The sequence below is a fragment of the Ovis canadensis genome, chromosome 6, assembly GCF_042477335.2.
Source record: "Ovis canadensis isolate MfBH-ARS-UI-01 breed Bighorn chromosome 6, ARS-UI_OviCan_v2, whole genome shotgun sequence".
Taxonomy (NCBI): Eukaryota; Metazoa; Chordata; class Mammalia; order Artiodactyla; family Bovidae; genus Ovis; species Ovis canadensis.
The window spans coordinates 104,350,986-104,357,853 of record NC_091250.1 but is presented as its reverse complement, the minus strand read 5'-3'; the positions used below and the strand labels follow the sequence as shown (position 1 = coordinate 104,357,853).

At 37.9% G+C, this 6,868-nt stretch overlaps 1 non-coding gene across 1 annotated transcript; it reads left to right on the top strand.

The window, feature by feature from the left end:
- The first annotated feature begins 2,468 nt into the window (after window positions 1-2,468).
- Window positions 2,469-2,540, top strand: TRNAC-GCA (transfer RNA cysteine (anticodon GCA)). The gene has a single exon. It is a non-coding gene; the product is annotated as a tRNA-Cys (tRNA).
- Window positions 2,541-6,868: the final 4,328 nt, after the last annotated feature.

Sequence of the window (6,868 nt, the reverse complement as noted above, 5' to 3'; positions counted from 1 at the left end):
CCATTGAGGATAATGTTTGCTGTGGGTTTGTCATATATAGCTTTTATTATGTTGAGGTATGTTCCTTCTATTCCCGCTTTCTGGAGAGTTTTTATCATAAATGGATGTTGAATTTTGTCAAAGGCCTTCTCTGCATCTATTGAGATAATCATATGGTTTTTATTTTTCAATTTGTTAATGTGGTGAATTACATTGATTGATTTGCGGATATTGAAGAATCCTTGCATCCCTGGGATAAAGCCCACTTGGTCATGGTGTATGATCTTTTTAATGTGTTGTTGGATTCTGATTGCTAGAATTTTGTTGAGGATTTTTGCATCTATGTTCATCAGTGATATTGGCCTGTAGTTTTCTTTTTTTGTGACGTCTTTGTCAGGTTTTGGTATTAGGGTGATGGTGGCCTCATAGAATGAGTTTGGAAGTTTACCTTCCTCTGCAATTTTCTGGAAGAGTTTGAGGAGGATAGGTGTTAGCTCTTCTCGAAATTTTTGGTAGAATTCAGCTGTGAAGCCGTCTGGACCTGGGCTTTTGTTTGCTGGAAGATTTCTGATTACCGTTTCAATTTCCGTGCTTGTGATGGGTCTGTTAAGATTTTCTATTTCTTCCTGGTTCAGTTTTGGAAAATTGTACTTTTCTAAGAATTTGTCCATTTCTTCCACGTTGTCCATTTTATTGGCATACAACTGCTGATAGTAGTCTCTTATGATCCTTTGTATTTCTGTGTTGTCTGTTGTGATCTCTCCAACAGTTTTCTTTAAACAATTGTTTGTTCGGTTGTGTTGTCTTAGTGGCAGCATGCAGGATCTTAGTTGAGGCATGCAGCTCTCTATTATGGTGCACGGACTCAGCTGTTCTGCAGCATGTGGGATCTTAGTTCCCTGACCAGGGATCAAGCCCCCAGCCACTTCATTGCAAGATGGATTCTTAATCATTGGACCACCAGGGAGGTCCCTGTCTGAGAGCTTTAATTTCTAAAGTAAATCGGTGCTGCACTCAGGTACCTTTGTTGTTTACCAAATTAAGCAGCCTCTGGTTTGCATAGTTGTAAGAATTTTGTTTTGTTTTGGTTTTTTCCCCCAGGCTTCCTGAGTCTAAAGGAGTTATATTCACAGAGCATTTGTTAGAATATCCATATAGAAAGTTCTACTTATGTTAATGTAATAAATAGCTTTTCAGAAAACTTCCTAAGATGGTTCATTATTCATGCATGGCTTTGAATAGTGGGCTTTTGTAATAGTGGGTTTTCTCTGATTAATATAAGATTTCACTTTTGAAGTCTCTGACACGTATGGGAAAATATTTAGCAATAGACACATATGTAGTATAATAAATTAAATATATAGTGTTTTTAAAGAACAATCTATAATACTTGAAGAAGAGGAGTTTAGACTATGTTATTGAATTGGGCCTAGATGAGGTATCCTATGAAAAGCATTTTTATGAAGTGATAAGTAGATTTTTCATGGTTAAAAGTTGATTATCTGCCAGTGATATTTTCAGCTTATCTTTGCTTATAGGAAATGGAAGTTTATTTACATATTTGTTTAGCTTCATGTACACATTACAATACAAAGTTTAAAGGAAAACACACGGTGGAAAATTGAAGAGTACCTTGGTAGTCCATGTGATAACAGCTCCAAGTGAAAACTTTCACATGTGAAAAGTCCCTGTTATGGAAGTTCAGTTCTTCCTGAAAAAGAATTGTTTTGTACCTGGGATTCTGAGCTGGAACTGATTCTTTCTACCAACTGGAATTTCAAGTGTCCCTCCCTCCGCCACAACAGGATGAAGGGGCCCCAGGCTAGAATGCACCAGGGCTAAGTTCCTAGACATCTCTCCCAGAAGGAAAACAATAGACTGCTGGCATTTTTTAAGTCGATAAGAAGGAGGAAACCACTGGAACTCAAGAGAAATTAGTTGGTAATGATCTTAAAGGTGGCCGTGAACCTTTGCAGTTGCAAAGCAGAACATCTTTCAGCAAAGAGGCTCTTGATAGAGGAAGTGACTGGTCACTTTGAACAAGAAACAAAATCGGCTTGATTCACACAAATAATCAGCCAAGCTTGAAAAATGCGAGGAAGTAAATCCAGACCCAATTTAATGTTAAGGTAACAGCTGCTTAACCACTCCAGAGAGTCTCACCAATTCCCTAATTCAAAGCAAGAGCATTTTGTTCTATAGTTGTTTGTTCTTACATAACCACGAGGTAAAATACATTTGAACTTTCCCTTTTTGTCCATTGTAGGGGTTTGATTTCTCTCAATAATTTTTTTTCTCTAAATTTTGCAAAGTCTCAACTTAGAAACTTTCCTAAATATTGTTATAACTATAGGTGGATACATCTTATTATAATCTCATGCCTGGAATGGACAAATGTAAGTTCACCAGGTATAATTTTGCAGCAATCGGGGTGTTCAAGAAATGTTACTTTTATTTGATTTAAATTTAGCTAAAATATATTTAGGGATTCCCTACTAGCTCAGACGGTAAAGCATCTGCCTGCAATGCAGGAGACCCAGGTTCAATCCCTGGGTCGGGAAGATACCCTGGAGAAGGAAATGGCAACCCACTCCAGTATTCTTGCCTGGAGAATTTCATGGAGAGGAGCCTGGCAGGCTACAGTCCGGGGGGTTGCAAAGAATCAGAAACTACTGACTGACTAACACACAAAAATATTTTTAAATCTCCAGATATCAAGGCTGGCAGGAAATTCAATCTCAGTTACTTGGTCCCTCACTTCCTGGAATTCCAAACTCACCAAAATACAGAAAGGGATCCCTCTTGGTTTGGGCAGCAGAGGTTACCTTTTTGATGCCCTGTGAACCAGGCTCTGTGGCATGGTGAGCCACCCACAAGTGCTGGGTTTTAGCTTCTCCAGGCCCAGTTAGGGCCTCGTTAACTCTGTGGGCCGCAACTCCCCAGGCCTTATGGAAATGAGATAGCTCAATATCTCTGATTCTGTCTTTTTCACCAATTATGAGAAGTCACCCACGTCTGTCCCTTTAAGCTGGGGAAACAAAAACACAAAAGAAAAGCTGTGTGTGGGATATATTTCTTTTTCTTTTTGGTCTTTCCTCAAAGCAAAGAAACACAGAACTTGGTGTATATGGCAGGATTGAGGGTGGAGAGGATATAGTAAAAAGAATAGTGATAGAACAAAATAAAACAATATGTGCTGCTTCATAGGTAGTTAACATCTTTTACAGAACATGCTCCTAACAGGACTTATCTGTATCTGCATGTTAAGTTAATAATGAGAACACTTCATCTATTCTCATAGAAGATTAAAAAAACAGCATTTTCTAGAGTGATCAAAGGGATTAATGGGACATTTTTATACCCAGAAACAGGTTTAATGAGGCCCTATTCTATGGATATAAGAGATTCGCAGGTATCAGGAATCTAAGAAATTCTATGTGGCTTCAAGTATACGCTGGAATATTAGAATTACTTAAAAGTGAAAGTGAAAGTTGCTCAGTTGTGTCCAGGACTTTTCGACCCCATGGACTATACAGTCTATAGAATTCTCTAGGCCAGAATACTGGAGTGGTTAGCCTATCCCTTCTACAGGGGATCTGCTGGACCCAGGAACCGAACCAGGGTCTCCTGCATTGCAGGCGGATTCTTTACCAACTGAGCTATCAGAGAAGCCCAGAAGTACTTTAGACTTACTCTTATAAGTAATTAATCTAAGAGTAAGAGTAATTGAAGTCCCTCAATTACTGCAGTGGCAGATGGTAACTGCAGCCACAAAATTAAAAGATGCTTGCTCCTTGGAAGAAAAGCTGTGACCAACCTAGACAGCATATTTAAAAGTAGAGACATTATTTTACCGACAAAGGTCTGTCTAATCAAAACTATGATTTTTCCAGTAGTCATGTATGGATGTGACAGTAAGACCATAAAGAAGGCTGAGCACCAAAGAATTGATGCTCTTGAACTGTGGGGTTGGAGAAGACTCTTGAGAGTCCCTTGGACTGCAAGGAGATCCAACCAGTCCATCCTAAAGGAAATCAGTCCTGAATATTCTTTGGAAGGACTGATGCTGAAGCTGAAGCTCAATACTTTGGCCACCTAATGTGAAAAGCCGAGTCATTGGAAAAGACCCTGATGCCGGAAAAATTGAAGGCACGAGAAGGGGACAACAGAGGAAGAGATGATTGGATGACATCACTGACTCAATAGACATGAGTTTGAGCAAGCTCTGGGGGATTGTGAAGGACAGGGAACTCTGGCGTGCTGCAGTCCATGGGGTGGCAGAGAGTTGGACACAACTGAGCGATTGAACAAAAACAGCTACAGTCCTAAAGAGTGCCTTGCAGTTAGTCTTTCAACATCAGCATCAACTAAGTCTTTCATCTTCATTTTCCTAAAGATGAATGATCTCAGACCGTTCCCTGAATTCTGATGCTCATTTTGGGCAAAGTGCTAATGGAGAGCTCATTGTGAGCATTTCCCCATGCTTGGTTGTAGGCTGTTCAGACACTGCAGAAGGAAATGTCGGTCCCGAGTTCCTGTGGGCACCAAACATTTCTAAGCATCATCATAGACTGTGGACTGTGATTTTTTTTTTAAATTAATAATTAAACTTCCTTAAACTGGTTTTATTTAATGTGCTTGCTGTGTAAGAAAGCACATGGTTCTTGAGTAAAAGAACATTTAATTTTCTAATCAATGCCACAGAGATGTTTTCTTGCATTTATTTCTACCCAGTTCTGAATTATATGTTGATTGTGTGTAATGGATGCTTAGTAAGGAATAAGGGACAAAATTAGATGCTATTCTAAATAGCTCATGCCTGGTTTTAATGTCAAATGGCTTCTATTTTCTGTAATTATCTATGAATAGTAAGTCCTAGGGTCTGTCAGTTCAGTGTTTTCTGAAGAGCAGCCATGCCACCATCACTGGGGAACTTGTTAGAGCTGACCCAGCCCAAACGTACTGAATCAGAATCTGCATTTATTGGGTACATAAAAGTTTAAATAGCATGTCTTCGGAAACAGTTTAGACTGAATTATTTGTGAAACTTTGGAAAACTATGGATGCCAAATTTCCATAGTAGATCAACTGAATCAGAATAACTGGAGTTGCATGCAATGCACATTTTTTTTAAAAAAAACTCACAGGTCAAATTTGTGTGTGCTTCTAACATTTCTTCTAATAGTGGGAAGAAAACGACAATAGTAAATGGAAACATGCTTTCAGCACGAATTGTTATCAACAGGTATTCAGTTCAAGTGGTGCAAATTTTTTTTTTTTAACTAAGGCAACAGATTTGAGGATTAGCTAGAGTTTATAGATTCATGTTACTCTTTATGAATTAACAATTTGAATAATTGGAAAATAAATTGGGGAATAAATATTTTTTATACTTTTTTCCTAATGTGTACAAAGCATTAAAATATCATTAGAATATTTGATTCTGTATTGTTACATTGATGGCAAAAGTTTTTTCTGGGACGGTATATAACTACTAAAATGATTGTGTAATTTCACATTTGAACTGTCTCTAATAAGCATTTATGGGCTTCCCAGGTGGCACTAGTGGTAAAGAACCCATCTGGCAATGCAGGAGATATAAGAGACGTGGGTATGATCCCTGGGTCAGGAAGATCCCCTGGGGAAGCAAATGCCAACTCACTCTAGTATTCTTGCTTGGAGAATTCCATGTACAGAGGAGCCTGGTGGGCTACAGTCTATGGGGTCTCAAAGAGCTGTACACAACTAAGGGACTAACGCTGGGGGCTCAGAGGTAAGGAACCACTTGCAATGCAGGAGATGTAATTTAGATCCCTGGGTCAGGAAAATACTCTGGAGAAGGAAATGGCAAACTTGCTTGGGAAATCCCACAGACAGAAGAGCCTGCAGGCTATAGTCCATGGGGTCACAAAGAGTCAGACATGACTGATGTGAGTTAGCATAACATGGTAGATAGTAAGAATTTATTATTGGAATTTTCCAGAATAGTGGTAACTTCTGGGTTCTTGCTTTGTTTAGTGTGAAAATAACAGAATAAGGACCCTAGACATAAGTTTTAGTGAATTTTTTTGGTCTTAAAAAAGTGAACTTTCGTAATAATAGCAGCCAAATAAGAGCAGTAACCATTTCTAGCTTGATTGCTCTGGTTTTTTATCTGGCTAAAATCTACTTGAATAAAAACGCAAAAATTTCAGACTAAAGTTCAAGTTCGGTTTTGTTTTGATTCCTAAAAAGCTAGATTCTAAGATTGTATGTCGTGTTTTTTTAAGGAGAGACAGTTTAGGATTATTGATCATAACCATTTTTTATCTGCTTTGGTGTATTGTTTTATTTTGCCCCTTTGTGAAAATTATTTCTAATTTAGTCTGAAACATTAATTGATACTTTGATGGATCCATATGATACTCTGAGAACTAAACAATTGATTTTACTGAAAAGTTTTGCCAGGTAAAATTGGGGATGACTTTTGGCGACTCAGTGGAATACAAAATTTGTTTATTCTTTCTCTTCAAAAAAAAAAAAAGAGACAAAACCCTCATAAACATTTTGTGAAGACTTCCAGTCAATGGATAAATAATATGAGGTTTCAGAAAATTGGTAATAAAATATAAACTCTCCCTGTTAGTTTAAACTGTAAAGATGTGCAAAATATATTGTGCCTCACAATATAGCAGAATTGTGGTATTCTGTGTAGTCATTGGATTAAATACCCAGAAGACTTCTGACTCTCTGCTTTCAGACAGCATGGAAAAAGTGGAGTATCCTAATCTCAAAATCTAATCAAGTTTACTACAGAAATTGCTTTGTTAACTAACGGTAATAAGTCTTAAGTAGAAGGGTTCTCTCATATGTAATTTTAATATAGTTTTGCTCCCATAGAAACCATTTT